At 39.9% G+C, this 19,028-nt stretch overlaps 1 protein-coding gene across 1 annotated transcript in view; it reads left to right on the top strand.

The window, feature by feature from the left end:
* LPGAT1 (lysophosphatidylglycerol acyltransferase 1) overlaps positions 1 to 19,028 on the top strand; it is a 118,205-nt gene that overhangs the window by 3,365 nt on the left and 95,812 nt on the right. The window lies entirely within an intron of this gene.

Raw genomic sequence — 19,028 nt, 5'->3', positions numbered from 1 at the left:
TTTACTGTTGTAATCCCGCTTCGGTCCGAAGGGAGAAGCAGGAGATATAAATAAAATTTATCATCATCATCATCATCATCATCATCATCATCATCATCTCTGACCTGTCCCTTCCCCACTTCTTATAATAACCAGAGCCTCAGGACAGGGAAGAAAGAGGGACAGACTAATGTCCAAGGGGATGGAAAAGGTGGAAAGAAGATTAGCAAGAGTTCTTTGTTTTGCCTGGGAATATAGCAATAGCATTTACATTTCTATACCACTTCATATTGAACTAAGCATTCTCTAAGCGATTTACAGCGTGTAAGTCAATATATAATATTAGTCTGTGTTTGCAACATGGCATCTCCATCAAGTGAAGAAAAAGTCACAAGGACAAGTTCCTTTTCAAATGCTCTTCAGAAGGGTGCTGTGCATTATTAGCGTTGTGGTATATTTTGGTAGAAGACGGCCATTTATAGATACTCTCTGGCACCGTGTTCCTCAAGGAAAAAAAAAAGAACCACTTGAGGCAATGTGGTTTTGTGCCAGCAAGTGTAACAACAGATGACATCACCTTCTTCCAAGTTCTGAATGGAGTCCAAGGCCCAACACCTGGAAGGCTGCCATTCCAGCTTCCCACACAAGAGATTAGAAGAGTCAATGGGTTTTTACAGAGAGCTAAAAAGAATATGGGCAAAGCCAATGGTTGTGGAGAAGAAAACATTCATGAAATCTCCAAAAGTCAGTTGTTCACTTTCAGGAGTAAAATAAAGCCAACTACATTGAGTGGCAGAATTTTTAAAGAGTTTCCCACAACACTATTAGGATAAGGTGGAGGTTTCCAGGAAGCTTGAGTAAGAGCTTATAAAAGTTACATAAAGCCACATTTACAAGTTCTGGCTTGAGGTAGTGATTACTGCTAGGCCCTTAGGTTATAGTAACGCCCCCCCGTTCCTAGAGTACTGAGCATGAACTTCCTTTTACTGCTTGCTCTTTCTAGGAAATTGTGGGAGTGGGCTTGAATATACAAATTTGTAATTGATTTTAAAATTACAGTGGGCCTCCCATGGATATCAAAATCTGTAGATGTTCAAGTCCCATTAAATACAACAACATAGTAAACAAGCGTCCCTTATATAAAATGGCAAAATCAAGGTTTGCTTGGGGGGGATTTATATATTTTCAAAATATTTTCAAGCCGTGGATGCTTAAATCCGTGAATAAAAAATCTGTGGCTATGGAGGACAGACTGTATAAGGAATAGCACTGTATATAACAGGACTTGAGCATCCACGGATTTTTGGTATCTATGGAGGGTTCCTAAACCAAATCCCAGCAAATACCAAGGGCCCCCCTGCACTGATGACAGGAACAACAGTCCTGCTGAAATGATCTAGTTTGACACCACTTAAACTGCCATGATTCAATGTTATGGAATTCTAGAAATGATAGTTTCTTGTTTTTCTTGCACAGGAAACTACAATTTCCAGAATAGTACCGTTCCCACAATTCCATAGCAGTGAGCCATGACAGTTAAAGTAATGTCAAACCAGATTATTTCGGAAGTGTGGATGTAGCCTTGGAGGTACGCAACAACAATCAACAATTTCTGTTACAAAAAGGATTTGATTTAGAGGGCATTAAGCATGATGCTTCTTCAGGAGCACTGCGATATCAGTGTAGAACAGGGCACATGACCATATAGGTTGGACAAGACATATAGTTATTCTGGTTCAAAGAAGAGCAATGACATCCATTTTATATTTTCTATTGACCTCCTGTTATTTGAAACCAAATCTAGGAATACAGCCACCCCATCTAACAAGAATAGTTGGTTATGGCTGTTTCTGGTAGGGTTGAAAGAATCTGCAAGTGGCTTTCTAAAGCTATTCATCTTAAACTGGAATTATTGAATATATAAAATATATAAATACCAAGTCATGTTGTTGTTAATTGCTGTCATGTTCAATTTATGGCAACCCTATGAACGAGAGATCTCCAAGTCACCCTGTCATATTTGAAATCATATAAAATTACTGTATATATAAAATGAACAAGTACCATGTCATTACAAGTTAACCTGTTATGTCTTCTCCTGTGGTGTTTTGGGGGTGGAATGGAATGGAAATGTAAACCCATTGGGTGATCTTAGGCAAGTCATGTTCTCTCTTTTAGCCTTGGAAGGCAATAGCAAACCTCCTCTGAATAAATGTTGCCAAGAAAACAGTAAGAAGGATTTCTTGAAGTTGGAGTTGACTGGATGCTACATTAAAAAGTGAAAAGAACATAATAATAATTTTATTAGAGAACTGTAGTGCCTTCCCTGCTTCCTGTGACAGAACTAGAGTTCCCATGATTAATTGGAAAGATGGAATGCCAAATAAAATTAGTTTCTATGGTATGGATATGCTGCTTCAAGGGAAATGTTGTGAAAGTCTGATATCCCAGTCCTAAACTGGCAACTGGGATAGTAATTTATCCGGGGCTATAGACAGTATCGCTCCCGAGCGTCCTTGCCAGCCTGCTCCAAAGAAAAGACCCTGGTATACAGAAGATCTTTGCCAGATGAAGCGGGCTGCGCAACGGCTAGAGCGCTATTGGCGGAAACATCAGAAATTATCTGACAGAACACTGCATGAGAACTTGTTGCGTTCCTACGGAGTGGCAGTCAGTGCAGCCAGGGATGCGTACTGTGCTGCACGGATTGCGTCAGCAGAGTCTAGTCCGGCAGAGCTGTTCAGGGTGGTCGGGGAACTAACTCAAACCCCGGCCACCCAGAACCCTTTGCTTGAACCAACTATTGCCTGCTGTGACGATTTTAACAACTTCTTTGCTGATAAAGTCTCTCAGATAAGGGCTGATCTTGACGCCAATTTTCGAGCAGAACCTTTAGTAGAGGTATCCAGCGCCTCTGGTAACAAGGTTATTCTGGATCAATTCGAGTTTGTGAGTACTGAGGATGTAGACAAGCTCCTTGGATGCATGAAAAAGACGACTTGCCCTCTTGACCCTTGCCCTTCTTGGTTGACCGTAAAGGGAGGAGATGTTACAACATCTGCTCTCCACCAAATAATAAATACATCTCTTCGGGAAGGCATTGTACCAACATCTTTGAAACAGGCAATAGTAAGGCCTTTGCGGAAGAAACCTTCCCTTGATCCCCTATCCATGAGCAATTATAGACCTGTCTCCTTGTTACCATTTTTGGGCAAGGTGATTGAGAGGGCAGTCGCTTTTTAGCTCCAGGCGGTCTTGGATGAAACCAATTATCTTGACCCATTTCAAACTGGTTTCAGGGCGGGCTACGGAGTTGAGACTGCCATGGTCGCCTTAGTCGATGACCCCCGTCTGGCCACCGACAGAGGAGATATAACTCTGTTGGTGCTCTTGGACATCTCAGCGGCCTTCGATACCATTGACCATGGTATCCTTCTGGAACGCCTGGGAGAATTAGGCATCGGGGACACTGCGCTCCAGTGGTTCCGGTCCTATCTCTTGGGAAGGTTCCAGATGGTGAGGCTGGGGGACAGCTGCTTTCGGAAAAGAGAGCTTACATCGGGCGTCCCTCAAGGCACCATTCTGTCCCCCATGCTATTGAATATTTACATGAAGCCGCTGGGAGAGATCATCTGGAGTCATGGAGCTCGGTGTTATCAGTACGCTGATGACACCCAGATCTATCTCTCCATGTCTCCGACTGACACAGTGACTAAGGATGGCATCTCTCCTCTGGACACCTGCCTGGGGTCAGTAATGGGTTGGATGAGGAAAAAACAAACTCAGATTGAATCCGGAGAAAACAGAGGTACTCATGATAGGTTCGCCTGGCCCGGGCAGGGAAATTTGTCATCCTGTCCTTGATGGGATTAAACTTCCCCTGAAGGACAAAGTACGTAGTTTGGGAGTACTCCTGGATCCATCCCTATGTTTATCATCTCAAATAGATGCGATGGCCAGGAGTGCCTGGTATCAGCTTCAGCTTATACGCCAGCTGCGTCCCTGTCTGGACCAAGGGGACCTAGAAAAAGTAGTACATGCACTGGTAACCTCTCGTTTGGACTTCTGCAATGCGCTCTACATGGGGCTACCTTTGTATCAGGTTCGGAAACTTCAACTGATCCAAAATGCAGCAGCCAGGCTAATTACAGGCACAACAAGATTTGATCATATAACACCTATTTTAAAATCTCTACACTGGCTGCCAATTCGTTTCCGGTCACAGTACAAAGTGTTGGTTATTACCTTTAAAGCCCTAAATGGCTTGGGCCCGGGTTACTTGAGGGAATGCCTCTCCCTGCATAATCCTCCCCGCACACTCAGAATTTCTGGAAAACTGTCTCTTAACCAACCTAAGGTGAGATTGGTGTCCACTCAACAAAGGGCCTTTTCGGCCGTGGCGCCCTCTCTATGGAATGCCTTACCTGAAGGGATCTGTCTTAGTGGATCAGTGGAAGCCTTTAAGAAGGCTTTAAAAACTCATCTCTTCCTTCAAGCCTTCCCTCCTAATTCCGTTTAAGAATATATTCCCCTATCGATGTATAGTATCTATGATTTTTTATTTTAACAATGTCATTGGATGTTTTTAAATTTTGCTCGCATTTAATCTATTTTAATTATCTACTTTTAAGATGTGGTTTTTACTGTTCTTATTGTCTGTTTTTAACAATTTCTGTACACCGCTTTGATCGTTGGAAAAGCGGTTAATAAATGAACAATTTATTTATTATTTATTAAACTGTGCTTCGCTGCCATGTAAATGCTGAGGATGGAACAGCTCACAATGTGACGACGTTATTTTCAGCATTTGAATATTGGTTTTATCCTTGAGAGTAAAGCTCTTACAGTAGGACACCCATGGAGAACAATCTTTCCAAACCTGTATACTCCAGAGGAAACCTTGAAATAATCTCAGGGAACCCCTGCATTATTATATATACAGTACATCTAAAAATAATATGGTTCCCCACATCATAATCTCTCATAGAACCTAGGATTTCAGGGAATCCTGGTTGAGAAACACTGTTCTACAATCAAGACTTCTTTGAAAAGGCATTTGTTGCTTTAGTTTTTAAATATTTTGAGCTGCATCCTGATTTTAATGCTGGTTTGCTAATGGACCTTTACATTGCTATAGACTGCTTGTGCATCTGGTTGATACTGAAGAGGAGTACAACATTGAAGAAATAATAGGAAATAAAAATAATCTAGTACTTTTGTCCAGATTAATATGTGTTAATATGGTAACTTCAGAGAATAACTAACACTTGTGATAAGTCTGAACACTTTTCTCCCACCTTTAAACAGGCCTCCACAGTTCAACAAACGTATGTGTGTGAGAGAGACAGAGAGAGAGAGATATTTAGATTTACTTTATAGAATCATAGAATCGTAGTTGGAAGAGACCACAAGGACCATCCAGTCCAACCCCCTACCATGCAGGAAATCTCAATCAAAGCATACCCGACAGATGGCCATTCAGCCTGTTTAAAGACACCCAAGGAAGGAGACTCCACCACACTCCGAGGGAGTGTGTTCCACTGTTGAACAGCCCTTACTGTCAGGACGTTCCTGCTAATGTTGAGGTGGAATCTCTTTTCCTGTAGCTTGCATCCATTGTTCTGGGTCCTGTTCTCTGGAGCAGCAGAAAACAAGCTTGCTCCCTAGTCAATATGACATCCCTTCAAATATTTAAACAGGGCTATCATATCACCTCTTAGCCTTCTCTTCTCAAGGCTAAACATCCCCAGCTCGCTAAGTCGTTCCTCATAGGGCATGGTTTCCAGACGCTTCACCATTTTAGTCGCCCTCCTTTGGACACCCTCCAGTTTCTCAGTGTCCTTTTTGAATTGTGGTGCCCAGAACTGGACACAATATTCCAGGTGGGGCCTGACCAAAACAGAATATAATGGCATTATTACTTCCCTTCATCTAGACACTATACTTCTATTGATGCAGCCTAAAATCACATTGGCCTTGTTAACTGCCGCATCACACTGCTGAATCATGTTCTATTTGTGATCTACTTGGATTCCTAGATCCCATTCACATGTAGTCTCATTCAGCCAGATGTCTCCCATCCTATATCTGTGCATTTTATTTTTCCGCCCTAAGTGCAGCACCTTACATTTCTCTGTGTTGAATTTCATTTTGTTAGCTTTGGCCCAGCTTTCTAGTCTATTAAGGTCATTTTGAATTTTGATCCTGTCTTCTGGGGTATTAGCTACTCCTCCTAATTTGGTGTCATCTGCAAATTTGATAAGTATGCTCCCAATTCTGTCATCCAGGTCATTGATAAAGATGTTGAATAACACTGGGCCCAGGACAGAGTCCTGTGGGACCCCACTGGTTACTTCTCTCCAGGATGAAAAGGAGCCATTGTTGAGCACCCTTTGGGTTCGGCCGGTCAACCAGTTACAAATCCATGTAACAGTTGCCTTGTCTAGCCCACATTTTACAAGCTTGTTTGCAAGAATGTCATGGGGAATTTTGTCAAAGGCCTTACTGAAATCAAGATATGCTATATCCACAGCATTCCCTTCATCTAACAAGCTGGTAATTTTATCACAGAAAGAGATCAGATTTGTCTAGCATGACTTCTTTCTCTGAAACCCGTGTTGAGTTTTTGTGATTATGGCATTGCCTTCTAGATGTTCACAGACTTTCTGTTTAATGATCTGCTCCAGAATCTTTCCTGGTATTGATGTCAGACTAACTGGAGGATAATTGTTGGGATCCTCTTTCTTCCCCTTTTTGAAGATGGGAACAACGTTTGCCCTCCTCCAGTCTGCTGGGATTTCTCCTGTTTTCCAGGAGTTTTCAAATATGATTGCCAATGGCTCCAATATTACATTTACCAGTTCTTTTAATACCCTTGGATGTAGTTCCTCTGGTCCTGGAGACTTAAATTCATTTAGATTAACAAGGTATTCCTCTACTATCTCTTTACTTATTCTGTGCTGAAATTCCCCTATTCTGTCCTCTGCTCCATTATCCTCAGGTTGAGCACCCTTTGCCTTTTCTGAGAAGACTGAGGCAAAGAAGGTGTTGAGTAATTCTGCCTTTTCTCTGTCCCCTGTTAACATTTTGCCATCTTCTCCACGCAGTGGCCCTACCATTTCCTTCTTTCTTTTGCTGCAGGCATATTCAAAAACACCCTTTTATTCTTTTTAACCTCTCTAGCAAGTCTGAGTTCATTCTGCACTTTAGCTTTTCTGACTTTACCCCTACTCTTGACTATTTCTTTGAATTCCTTTTCGTGATTTCCCCCCCTTTTCCATTTCTTATACATGTTCCATTTAAAATTTAGTTCAGTTGAAAGTTCCTTAGTCATCCATCCTGGTTTCTTGAGACACCTCTGATTTTTCTTTCTCACTGGAACTGTTTGAAACGGTGCCTTCAGTATCTCCCTTTTGAGAAATTCCCATCCGTCCTGAACTCCTTTATCTTTTAGTACTTCTGACCATGGAATCGCCCTCAATACTTCTCTATGTTTACTGAAATTCGCTCTCCTAAAGTCTAGAATGCGTGTCTGACTATGCCTAGCTTCTCCTTTTCATTGTATAACAAACTCCAGGAGAACATGGTCACTTCTACCTAATGATCCCACCACTTGTACCCCATTAACCAAGTCTTCTTTGTTGGTTAGGATCAGATCTAAAAACCCCTTGTTGCCTCTTCCACCTTTTGGACAATGAAATTGTCTTTGAGGCAAGTGAGGAATTTGCTAGACCTTGAAGGTTTTGCTGAGTTTGAATTCCAGCAAATAACAGGATAGCTGAAGTCACCCATCACGACTACATCCCTCCTTTCTGAATGTGTAGTCATCTGTTCTAGAAAGGCCTCATCCAATTCCTCCATCTGACTGGTGGGTCTGTAGTAGACTCCCACCATAACATCCTTGTTGTTTCCCTCCCCTTTAATTTTTATCCAGATGCTCTCCACCTGGCTTCCATGATTGATGTCCTGGATCTCTTCACTGGTGTAAATATCTCTGACATATAGTGCTATTTCTCCTCTTTTCCTGTTTGGCCCATTTCTCTTTAAAAAGATTATACCCCTCTATTTCTACATTTCACGTATGAAATTCATCCCACAAGGTTTCAGTGATGCCTATTATTTGCTTTGTTGTACTAGGAGTTCGAGTTCATCTTGCTTATTTCCCATGCTCTGTGCATTAGTGTAGAGACATCGCAGACCATGGGTCCCCTTTCCTTGCTGCCTGTGCAAGTTTTTTGCCCCCCATTGTTGGGTCCTTGCACTATTTGTCTTGTTTCCTCTGTGTCAGTTTGACTATTTTCTCCAGCCCTTTTGCCTTCTTTAATATTGTCTCCTTTCCCCACGAAACTCAGTTTAAAGCCCCCCTGATCAAATTCTTGAGACTGTTGGCAAAAACATTTCTTCCAACTGGGGTGAGATGCAACCTGTCCATTGCAAGAAGTCCCTCCTCATGGAACTGCAGCACATGATCAAAGAATCCAAATTGTTCTCACCGACACAATCTGCGGAGCCAGTTGTTCATATCCGCTATTTTCCTCTCCCTTCCTGGACTGTGCCCTTCAACTGGCAGAAGAGACAAGATGACAACTTGTGCATCCATTTCTTTCAGTTTCCTACCAAGAGCCTCATAATCCCTTCTGATGTTCTGAAGGCTGTGTCTTGCAGTATCATTGGTTCCCACGTGGACCAAAAGGAAGGGGTATTGGTCAGTAGGCTTGACCAGTCTTGTCAGCCTCTCTGTCACATCACAGATCTTTGCCTTGGGGAGACAACACACCTCTCGAAACATCTTGTCAGGCCTACAAATCACTGTTTCTGTATCCCTCAGCAAGGAGTCCCCCACTATGACCACATGCCTCCTCTGAGGCTTAGCAGCGACTGTTACCTCAGGTGGGACTCTCAGGCTCCGCTGCTCTGTCCCTGAAGTCTGTCCATGCTGCTCTTCCTCGTCCTCCTTGATAAGGAAAAGAGCCTTGAAGTGATTCTCTAGCTGCAAGCTCTCAGAACAATCCCTTCTTGGCCTACTTCTCTGTGTGACATTCCTCCAGCTGTCTGCCTCCTGTGTATGTGAAAGTGACCTCCTCTGCCCCAGCAACTTCCTCTGTGTGGCACTCATCCAAGATGTGTTGGTTCTGTTCTGTCCAGGAAATCCTCTTGCTCCCTGATGTGCTGAAGAGTAGCTACTCTGGACTCCAGCTGCTGTACTTTCTCCTCCAAGAGTGCTACCAACTTGCACTTAGTGCATGTGAAGTTCTCCACTTCTGTAGGCATGTACAAATGACTACTTGAGTACTTTTTCAGCATGCTCTGTTCTCCTTCCCTCCAGTGGAGTAGCAAGCTGGAACTTGTTCCTCAACAGCAGAACAATTAACTTGCAGTAAACACATCTGATAATGATTTTGTACTTGTGTCTTGGTAACTGCAAGACATTGATTGTCTTCTGAATACTAAATGGAGGCTTTCAGCCAAATGTCATTAAGAGGAGTTGGACTCTTCTATATTATTAGCACTGGCGAACTTACACACACACATATTTGATGAGTCTGTTGGCAAAAATTTAATTATGGATTGATCCATGCACTCATGGATCCTTATAAACAAGATATTTTAAAATATCTCTTTACTCGTTTGTTTTCACAGAAATCCTATGCAATAGCCAAAATGAGAGGAACTAGATACAAACCAGAAAGGCAGCTTGATATCTAGTTCCTCTTTTCTCTTCCTATAGCATGCACTCATTAAACCCATGGCATGGCATTGTCACATCATGCATTTCCTTCCCCTCTCCTGCCCCTGCAGTCAACTGATGTGGAGTAGGGGCAGAGCAATATACAACATGATATCAGACCACACCTTCCATTACTGTATAATCCCAAGCAGACGCAGTGTTGCAATCTGGGTTAGACTTTGAGGTATAAGTCTAAGAGCCCTACTCAGCTGAAAAAACCAAAGACAACATGGAGCTAGATAGTAGCATAGTAGCATCTGATGATGGTAGGACTGTAAAACAATTAAGTCCAGAGTCCAGAATTATGTAACTCCACCACTGAGCAGAAGAGAGGAACTTGGCAAATGTTTGGGGTAATGTTTAGTTACTCATTTTACAGACAGGGAACTATTGAGAAAGAGAAAGAGAGAAGTTTGACCAAGGTCATTGAACGGGTTCATGTTATCATGAACCAAACCAGACTTTGGACTCTGCTCTTCCACATCCTAATCTCAGTTCATTGACTCGTGCTGTCTAGCATTCCCAGTGAAATACAGCACCCATTTTCCAGTGTCATTGTAGAGAGCTATCACTTAAAAGACAAGATAGTTGTCAAGAATTTTAAAATGCATTTTTAAAAAGAAACAGTTGGAGTGAAGGAGAAAGAATTGTTGAACCAACTTGGGAGAATGAATATGGCTTTCAACAAAGTTGGTTTTGAAACCGTCCTGTGTGATGACTGTGTTCATAGGATAATAACTAAAAGTTCATCAGATTTGAGGGGCAGAGAAGTGGGTAGCATTGGCAGTTACTTCTGTTACTCCCATGCCATCTTTTTATTCATCACTGAATTAAACACTAATATCATTTCAACAGATATTTATATAGAACATTTTCCCACCTGAAAGAAACAGCAATGTGGGGATATGATTTGATTGGGAAAATACTAGAAAGGGGGAGAGAATTAAGTACTTCTTTCTCTCGTCACAGATTTCCTTCCTGTATAACATGTAGTTTGGCCACAAGACACAAAAAAATACTGGTTAAAAATAAGTTAAACATTGACAGCCAACTATTGGCCCTAAACAAACCATTAACAGAGAGATCCCCATTACTCAGTATTAATGAGATGCTGTAATGTATTTGAAATGCAAATATCCATTATAATATGTGGGTGCGTAAATAGGGGAAGAAACAACCAATTAAGACTGTTAAGTCATCTTGTATGACAAAAATGGGGAAACTTTTGCCCTGGTGTCTAGACCTCTTTATAGAATGTAACATGTGCAGTATAAAACAAGAGAACGAGCACACAAGTATGAGTACAAAAGCTTTATAAAAATCAGTGTTGCAGGACACAATGCTGAAGCCTAAGGTTGTATTCCAAAACAGTAATTTAGATGCAAGTATACTAACCATATGTGCAGCTGAAGCTTTCTTTGAAGTATTCATTAACAGCATTATCAATTTACTTACCTGTCTCTTAGGAAGCTGCCTTATACCATGTCTGACCTATTTGGCTTTGTCAGAGTTGTTGCCTGAAGACTTCCTGGCTCTGCCTGGCTTGACTGGTAACTTGGCCACACTTCTTGATGTGTGCCTTCAAGTTGCTTTTGACTTATGGCAACCCTATGGTGAACCTATCACAAGGCCTTCTTGGCAAGATTTGTTCAGAGGGGGTTTGCCCTTGCTTTCCTCAGAGGGTGGGATACATGACTTACTCAAGGTCAGCCAGTGTGTTTCTATATACATAAAAAAGGGAGACATTTTAGTAAAATAAGGACAAAAGAAGGTGGGGTATAGTCTGCACATGTCAATTTATTAATGTAGATTCAAATTTAGAAATAATAAAATAGAAATAGAAATAAGCATATAAATAGAGATAAACTGCATCACACTTGAATAATTGGATGACAATCCAGAGTCCCACTCTTTCTCCAGAAGGTTGTCTGACAGCTGATGGACAACTTCAAAGATTCCGCTCTTTCTTCTAAAGTTATTTCTGAACAATCTTTAAGCCTGACTTTGACTGGACAGACCTCAAAGAGAGGCTATTCATACCTTCCAACTGTCCCAGTTTGGAACAGACAATCCTGTAATCCTCTGTCTTCTCACTTTTTCAGCTGCTATTGAAATGTCCCAGTTTCTTACTATTTTCCCCACTATCCCCCTTTATAATAAATTAAGTAGAAGGAGAGGATGAGAGGGGATGGAACCATGTCCTTCCCTGTAAGCTGAAGCAAAAGCAAACTTCTGTAACCACTCCTAGCTTTATGATATTTCACATTAATAACTTTTTGCTTGGCCACACCTATCCACACCGCTGGATGCTTTCAAATAGATGAGCGTCGTCTGTAAAGGACTGCCATTCAGCTACTTGGAGATGTCAGGAACTGAACCTGACACTTACATATGAAACACATTTAGTCCACTCCACAGCTACAATAGTTCTGCTTTTCCTGCATTAATTACATTGGATTGTGGCTGGTGTTTCTGCTAAGAGTATTTCAAGTTTCTGACACTAAAACCAATACAAACAAATCTTCATGTGGGAGACAGACAATCATGAGGCCTCTCTGATGTTCCCTCACCCACACTTATTCATAGCAATTCTTTCCCTCTTGCCATTCTTACCTGTCTGTGTTCATTTTCCTTGGCTATATCCTGAGCTAGTTCTCCCAAAACACATCTCAGACTGGTCCCCTGATCCCCTGGGGCCTCTTATTCTGAAGTTACAAAGACCATGTTGCTAGTATAGGCAGATGTCCTGCTAAATTACTCTCATAAGATGATACTCCTTTCTTGAATTACAGTCTGGAATTAGAACCATTCTTTCTTTAAATTATAATACTTTGGAGCTCACAAAGACAGATGTAACCAAACCGCCATATATTGTGGGTGGCCTGCTGGGTACGTGACATCGGTGGACTTGGAGTGACTGCTAGGTAGCAAAAGCAGTAAATTGATCAAGCCTTTAGTCAGATGTGTTTATCTTGGTGGATAGATCAGCTGATATCTTTTCGGTTATACTCATATAACCAAGTGTTCCACCCAATGTCTCCTTTTGCCCAAAGAACAGAAATTCAGCATATGCAATAGTGGTTCTTTTTCCTTTCTATTGTGACTACAGTGGGATTCCCATTTTGCATTATGTAACTAACATGGTTGGACCTTTATTATAATAAATTGTTCTACTTAATGTTTTGACAAGCACTGTGTGCTAATAAACACTTCAGTGTCATGTCTGTTTTAAAGCATCTGTAAATTACCATCTGGATTATGCAGTGATGCAGCCTTCCTCAGCCTGCAGTAAACAGAGCATAACAATGTGTGCAACTGTTAGTTTTAATGAGAAATTTAATACCCAGAGGATCTCCTAAATAATTCAGCTACCACCACTGGCATATGAAAAACTTGACATCACACAATGGACACCTCATGGAAATGATGAATGGCTTTTATATTTAATTCTGCTGTCCTGATACAGAAAGTAGAAAAAATATTGAAAGTACTTCATCGGTCTCATCTCAAGGTCTATGTGACAAAGGACATGTTCCTGTGGAGTATTAGAGAGCTCCAAAAGATAGTCAAACAGTGATTGTAGAGCAACACATCCAGTTTGTGAGTGTATCAGCACAAGGCCAAATCCCTGAAATGTACTGTGGTTTCTGGATGATGTTAAACTCTCACTGAAGGCACAGATTCACAGTTTGGTGCACTCTTGGATTCAATCCTGAACCCAGAAGCTCAGATTTCTGTGGTGACCAGATGTACACTGGCACATTTAAGGCTTGCGTGCTAGCTGGACCCATTCCTAGAGATGTCTGATCTGGTTGTGATGACGCATGCCTTAATTATGACCTATTTGGATTACTGTTGAGAGCCAGTGTGGCATAACAGTTTGAGTGTTGGACTATGACTCTGGAGACCAGGGTTCGATTCCCACTCAGCCATGAAACCCACTGGGTGACCTTGCATGCTTTCAGCCTCAGGGGAAGGCAATGGCAAACTTTATCTGAACATGTTTTGCCAAGAAAACCATATGGTCGGGTTGCCTTAGGGTTGCCCTACATTGGAAATGACTTGAAGGCACACAACACACACACACATACACAAACAATACACTCTATATGGGGCTGCCTTTGAAATGGGTTTGAAAACTTCAGTTGCTGCAAATAGTCACAGCCAGACTATTGTCTAGAGCTACAGAGGTCCTTCTACATTCACTGGGGTTAGTGGTGAAGGACCCCTGTGAATGTGGGAAAATCGCAAATAAAAACAACAACACTATTCTTTTTACCTAAGAGAACACTTCTCTAGAAATCTCCAGGTCCTCCAGTACAACTCTGTCTGTGGTCAATATCTGCCTGATAGTGATCATAGAATCATGTTGGAGGACATACAAATGCCTAGAGAAGTGTTTTCTCTAGGCACTTCTAGGCTCTCCAGCACAGGTCTATGGTCAACATCTGGCAGAGTTGTCTTGGAGGACCTAGAAAAAAGTGTAAATAATCAAATCCACAAAAGTCAAAGCTGCAAATGTGGAGGGCCAGCTCTAGTTGCAATTCCCTGTTACAACAGCTCAAAGTCTGTTTCCAGTTACAATTCAAACTGCTGGTTATATAATACCTATATGGCTCAGATTCAAGCTATCTAAAGGATCACGTTCTTCCATACAAGCTTGTTCGTGTTTGGAGAACTTCAGGGAAAATCATTCTGTTTCTCCAATATAATAGGTACATCGGGTAGGGATACAGGAGAGGGTCGTGGTGGCTGCTCTGAGGCTTTGGAACTGAGAGCAGCAAGCAAAGATTTTTTGATTTCAACAAGAACTGACTATTCATGGGGGGAAAGCTTGTAATAACATGCTCTATTCTCTATATTTCTTGTCCTTTAAATTACATTTAATTCTATTGATAGCTTAGTCATATTTTAACTTGTACCTTTTAGTGATGTACATTTTATCTGTGTCTGTTTTAACTGTTGTAAATTGCATTGAGTCGCAGGGGTGGAAAATCGTGGAATACAATTAAAGAAACAAAATAATAATCAAAATAATTCTATACATATCTAATATGAGGTGGTGATATGAAGAGCACACTGCATAATCCAGACCTTGAGAGTACAAGTTTATGGTGCTTTGTGATGCCCTCTAAACCCAGTCTCTGGTTTTAAATTATTTAAATTACCCAGAGATCCTTTTGATATGGGGCATGGTAAAAATATTTTAATAAATAAATAATAAATAAATCTCAAATGTGAAGATAGTTTGTTGGAAGAAAACTTGACAAATGGCTACAAAATCCTTTGCTGTGCCACATATAGAATGATGTAGACTTGATTTAAAAAAAAAAACCAAAATAAAATTTAAGAGTCGAGGGAAAAAAATGTGGTCCACATTTTTGGAATTGTCTGATGGTCAAACTAAGGCTGCTGACATGCTGCAGAATTAATGCAGTTTGACACTGCTTTATTATGGAGTCCTGACTATTACGGAGTCCTGACTATGTGACAAATGTTGCTGTCCTTGAGCAAGCAGGGATCACTAGCATTGAGGCCATGCTATTGAGGACGCAGCTGCGCTGGGCAGGACACATTTCTAGGATGAAGGACCATCGCCTCCCAAAAATAGTATTCTACGGTGAACTCGCCATGGGTCAGCATAAGAGGGGTGCTCCAAAGAAGAGATACAAGGACTCCCTGAAACAACATCTCAGGCTTGGCCAAATTGATCACCAACAATGGTCCGCTCTGGCCTCGCATCGGGAGGCATGGAGACACACTATCCAGGATGCCGCAGCCTTTTTTGAAAGTAGAGAAACAACAATGCAGAAAGAACCACAACCCAGAAACATCACCCAAGGAGACTTTCTGCTGTGCCTTCTGCAACCGGGCTTGTTTATCTTGGATTGGCCTTTTTAGTCATCAACGCGCTTGTAGAAAGCGCAGGATGAGTCCTTCCTGAATCTTCGTTCGCGAAGTAAAGCCAGATTATGGAGTCCTAGGATCTGTAGTTTGTTGTGACACCAGAGCTCTCTGGCAGAGAAGGTGAAATGGTTCACAAAACTACAAATCCTAGAACTCCATAGCACTGAGCCATGGCAGTTAAAACTGTGTCAAACGGCATTAATTCTGCAAAGCAGATGCAGCCAAATTCTGTGACAGACTGTGTAAAATATTAGATGTAACTTTCTCTATTCCATCTCCTTTCATTTGGTTCTTTTGCTCCCCATTTTTAAAAATCTTTTGAGCATTCCTTTTTGTTTGTGTGTTGTTGTTTTTAAATTGTGGCTGAATTATATATTGCAGAGTCATTCTTAGTTATGATTATACAGAGAGGATGGAACAGAGTAAAATGGAGGAACTGGGAGTAGGAGAGAATTATTATTGGTATCCTTGTGCTGCATTTAAAAAAGACAGTAACAACTTTTAATTAAGTGCTAACAATTCAATCCTAAACATTTTTTCGTAACTAATTGTAGTCTGAGTTTAGGTACTAAACATTTGAAACTGCTTAGAATGAATTGGAACTTGGTATAGCTTTGTACTGGCAAGCCAGATTTAGCTTATATGAGCCACTCTGATTCTGCTCTGTCTTCTGGTAATGCCCTGATGCAATGTTTTCTAGCTTTTGAAACACACATCCTGACATTACTGTGGTATTTCAAGAGGAAACAAGTGAGTCATACAGTATAATTCCATACAGTTTTGCTAAAAAGAAGTCGTAAAGAGTTCAACAGGACTTACTTTCTTTATATGTAGGCTCGTGTGACCATACATTTCGAGCTGTATTGTGAACATGCACATCACACGTGCACACCCGTGTTTGTCTGTGTAGCGGCTCACATCCTCTTATGATTCAGAGAAGGACAATTAATTATGCCAAATAAATAAATAAATATACACATATCTGGAATAAAGTACTGTACTGCAAACAGGCTAGATAAGGAAGACAGACCATGGTCTTCCTCTCCCATGTGGCTGAGTCCAAAAATTTTAGGGTCATCATAAGTTAAACAACTTGAAAGCACACAACAACAACAATAGAAACAGTTAAGCAATAATAAAGGCATTTTTTTTCAAATATATATAAAAAAAACAGGATCATATTACAGGAGTAAAATCATTATTGCTGAGGAATACATTCCCAAGTTCCTTTAAAAGAACAAAGGTACCTGTACTTCATTATTGTGAGCTGCTTTGTGTGCTTTTTGTTGGAAAGGCAAGGCAGAAATCAAATAAATATAAACAGGATCTCTTCTACTAATCATTTACTTTTTAAATGAAACTAATGAGCAAAGCTCCTGTCTTTGATGTGGGATGAATATATTAAAATACTTACATTTCAGTGGTATCTGTTTTTGGATATCATCTTAGATAACAAATAGTTCCCAGACTACAAATGCGGTTTGAACCATCACACTGGCTCAAAAGAGATTTGTAGCTAGGGACAATTTCTTATTGTTGTTGTGTAACTTCAAGTTGTTTCTGACTTATAGCAACTGTAAGGGGAACCTACCAATGGGTTTTCTTGGCACGTTTCTTCAGAGGAGTTTTGCCATTGACATCCTCTGAGGCTGAGAGTATTTTATAGTGTGGTGTTTTATCATTTACTTTTTCTTGTATATGTTCTGATGTACTACCCTTTGGCGGAAAGGGTGTTCTAAATAAGCATTGTTGTTGTCGTTATTATTATTTGCTATAGGGCCATTATTCATCATCATCATCATCTACTATAAGGCCATTGCTGTTCTTCTTGTTGTTATTAATAACTATAGGGCTATTATTATTATTTGCTATAGTGCCATTAGTATTATCTACTATAGGGTCATTATTGTTGTTGTTGTTGTTATTATTATCTACTTTAGAATCATTATTCGAATTTTCGAATCCAGACTGTGAGAAAGGGAAATGCCTCTTTTTTTTTAATGCCCAATGATTGTATTTTAGTTGAGGGATAGGGATGGAATTTTAGTTTGTATAGGTTTGTATTATTATCCATGTGTTTATGTAAATTGTTTATGTATTTTACGTACTTAACTTTTTATCTCCCTAGTGTAGATTTGATTATTGTTAATTGGTTATATGTTGTTATGCTTTGTATTATATTTTGTAATATTCATATTTTTTCTTTTCTTTTTTATCTTGGTACTATGTTATGTTTGTTATTTGAGTTTATTTAATATTGCTTGATGTAATTTTGTTTAATGTTTAATTATTTTATTTTATTTATTATGGCATTTATTTAATGATGGGTGTATTTTAGTTAAGGGATCAGGGATAATAATATAATAATAATACTGTTTATTTATAGCCCGCTTTTCCAAAGAGAGCAAAGCGGGTTAATTTAAAGTAGGAATAAAAGGGAACAGAAGCAAAGGGATGGAATTTTAGTTTGTATACGTTATGTACTGTTTAGGTAATTTATTTATTTGTTTATGTTAATCATTTATGTGTATGTATTTTTTGTAATTTTGTAAACCGCTTTGATCTTATTGGAAAGGCAGTATATAAATTATTATTATTATTATTATTATTATTATTATTGTCATCCACTATGGGGCCATTATTATTGTTATTATCTACTATAGGGTTATTGTTATTATTATTTACTATATATAGGACCATTATAATTATATTATTACCTACTACAGGGTTGTTGTTATTATTATTATCATTTACTATAGGATCATTATTATTAATAATAACTGTAGGACTATTATTATTTACTATAGGGCCATTATTATTAATAATATTAATAACCACTATAGGGCCGTCATCATTATCTATTACTGGGCCATGATGATGATTAAGAGTAACTTTAGGGCCATCATCATCATCTACTATAGGGCCATTGCTGTTGTTGTTGTTATTATTAACTACAAGGCTATTATTATTATTTGCTATAGTGCCATCATCATCATCATCTACTATAGGGCCATTATTATTATTATTAATATTAATTATAGTGCCATTGTCATCATCATCATCATGATCATCTACTAAAGGGCCATGATGATTAAGAAGAAGACGAAGAAGAAGAACTACAGGCCCATTGCCATCAACATGATCATCTACTATTGGGCCATGATGATAATGATGAATACTTACAGGGCCATCATCATCATCTACTGTAGGGCCATGATGATGATGAGAATGAATACCTACAGGGCCATCATCATCATCATCATCTATTGGGTCATGATGATGATGATGATGAAGCATAACTACAGGGCCACCACCATCATCATCATCTACTGTAGGGCCATGAGGATGATGATGAAGAATACCTATTATTATTATTATTATTATTATTATTATTATTATTATTATTATTATTATT

The sequence above is a fragment of the Sceloporus undulatus genome, chromosome 1 (assembly GCF_019175285.1).
Source record: "Sceloporus undulatus isolate JIND9_A2432 ecotype Alabama chromosome 1, SceUnd_v1.1, whole genome shotgun sequence".
NCBI classification, from domain to species: domain Eukaryota; kingdom Metazoa; phylum Chordata; class Lepidosauria; order Squamata; family Phrynosomatidae; genus Sceloporus; species Sceloporus undulatus.
The sequence above is the reverse complement of the archived record's forward strand: the minus strand, read 5'-3'. Positions and strand labels throughout refer to the sequence as shown.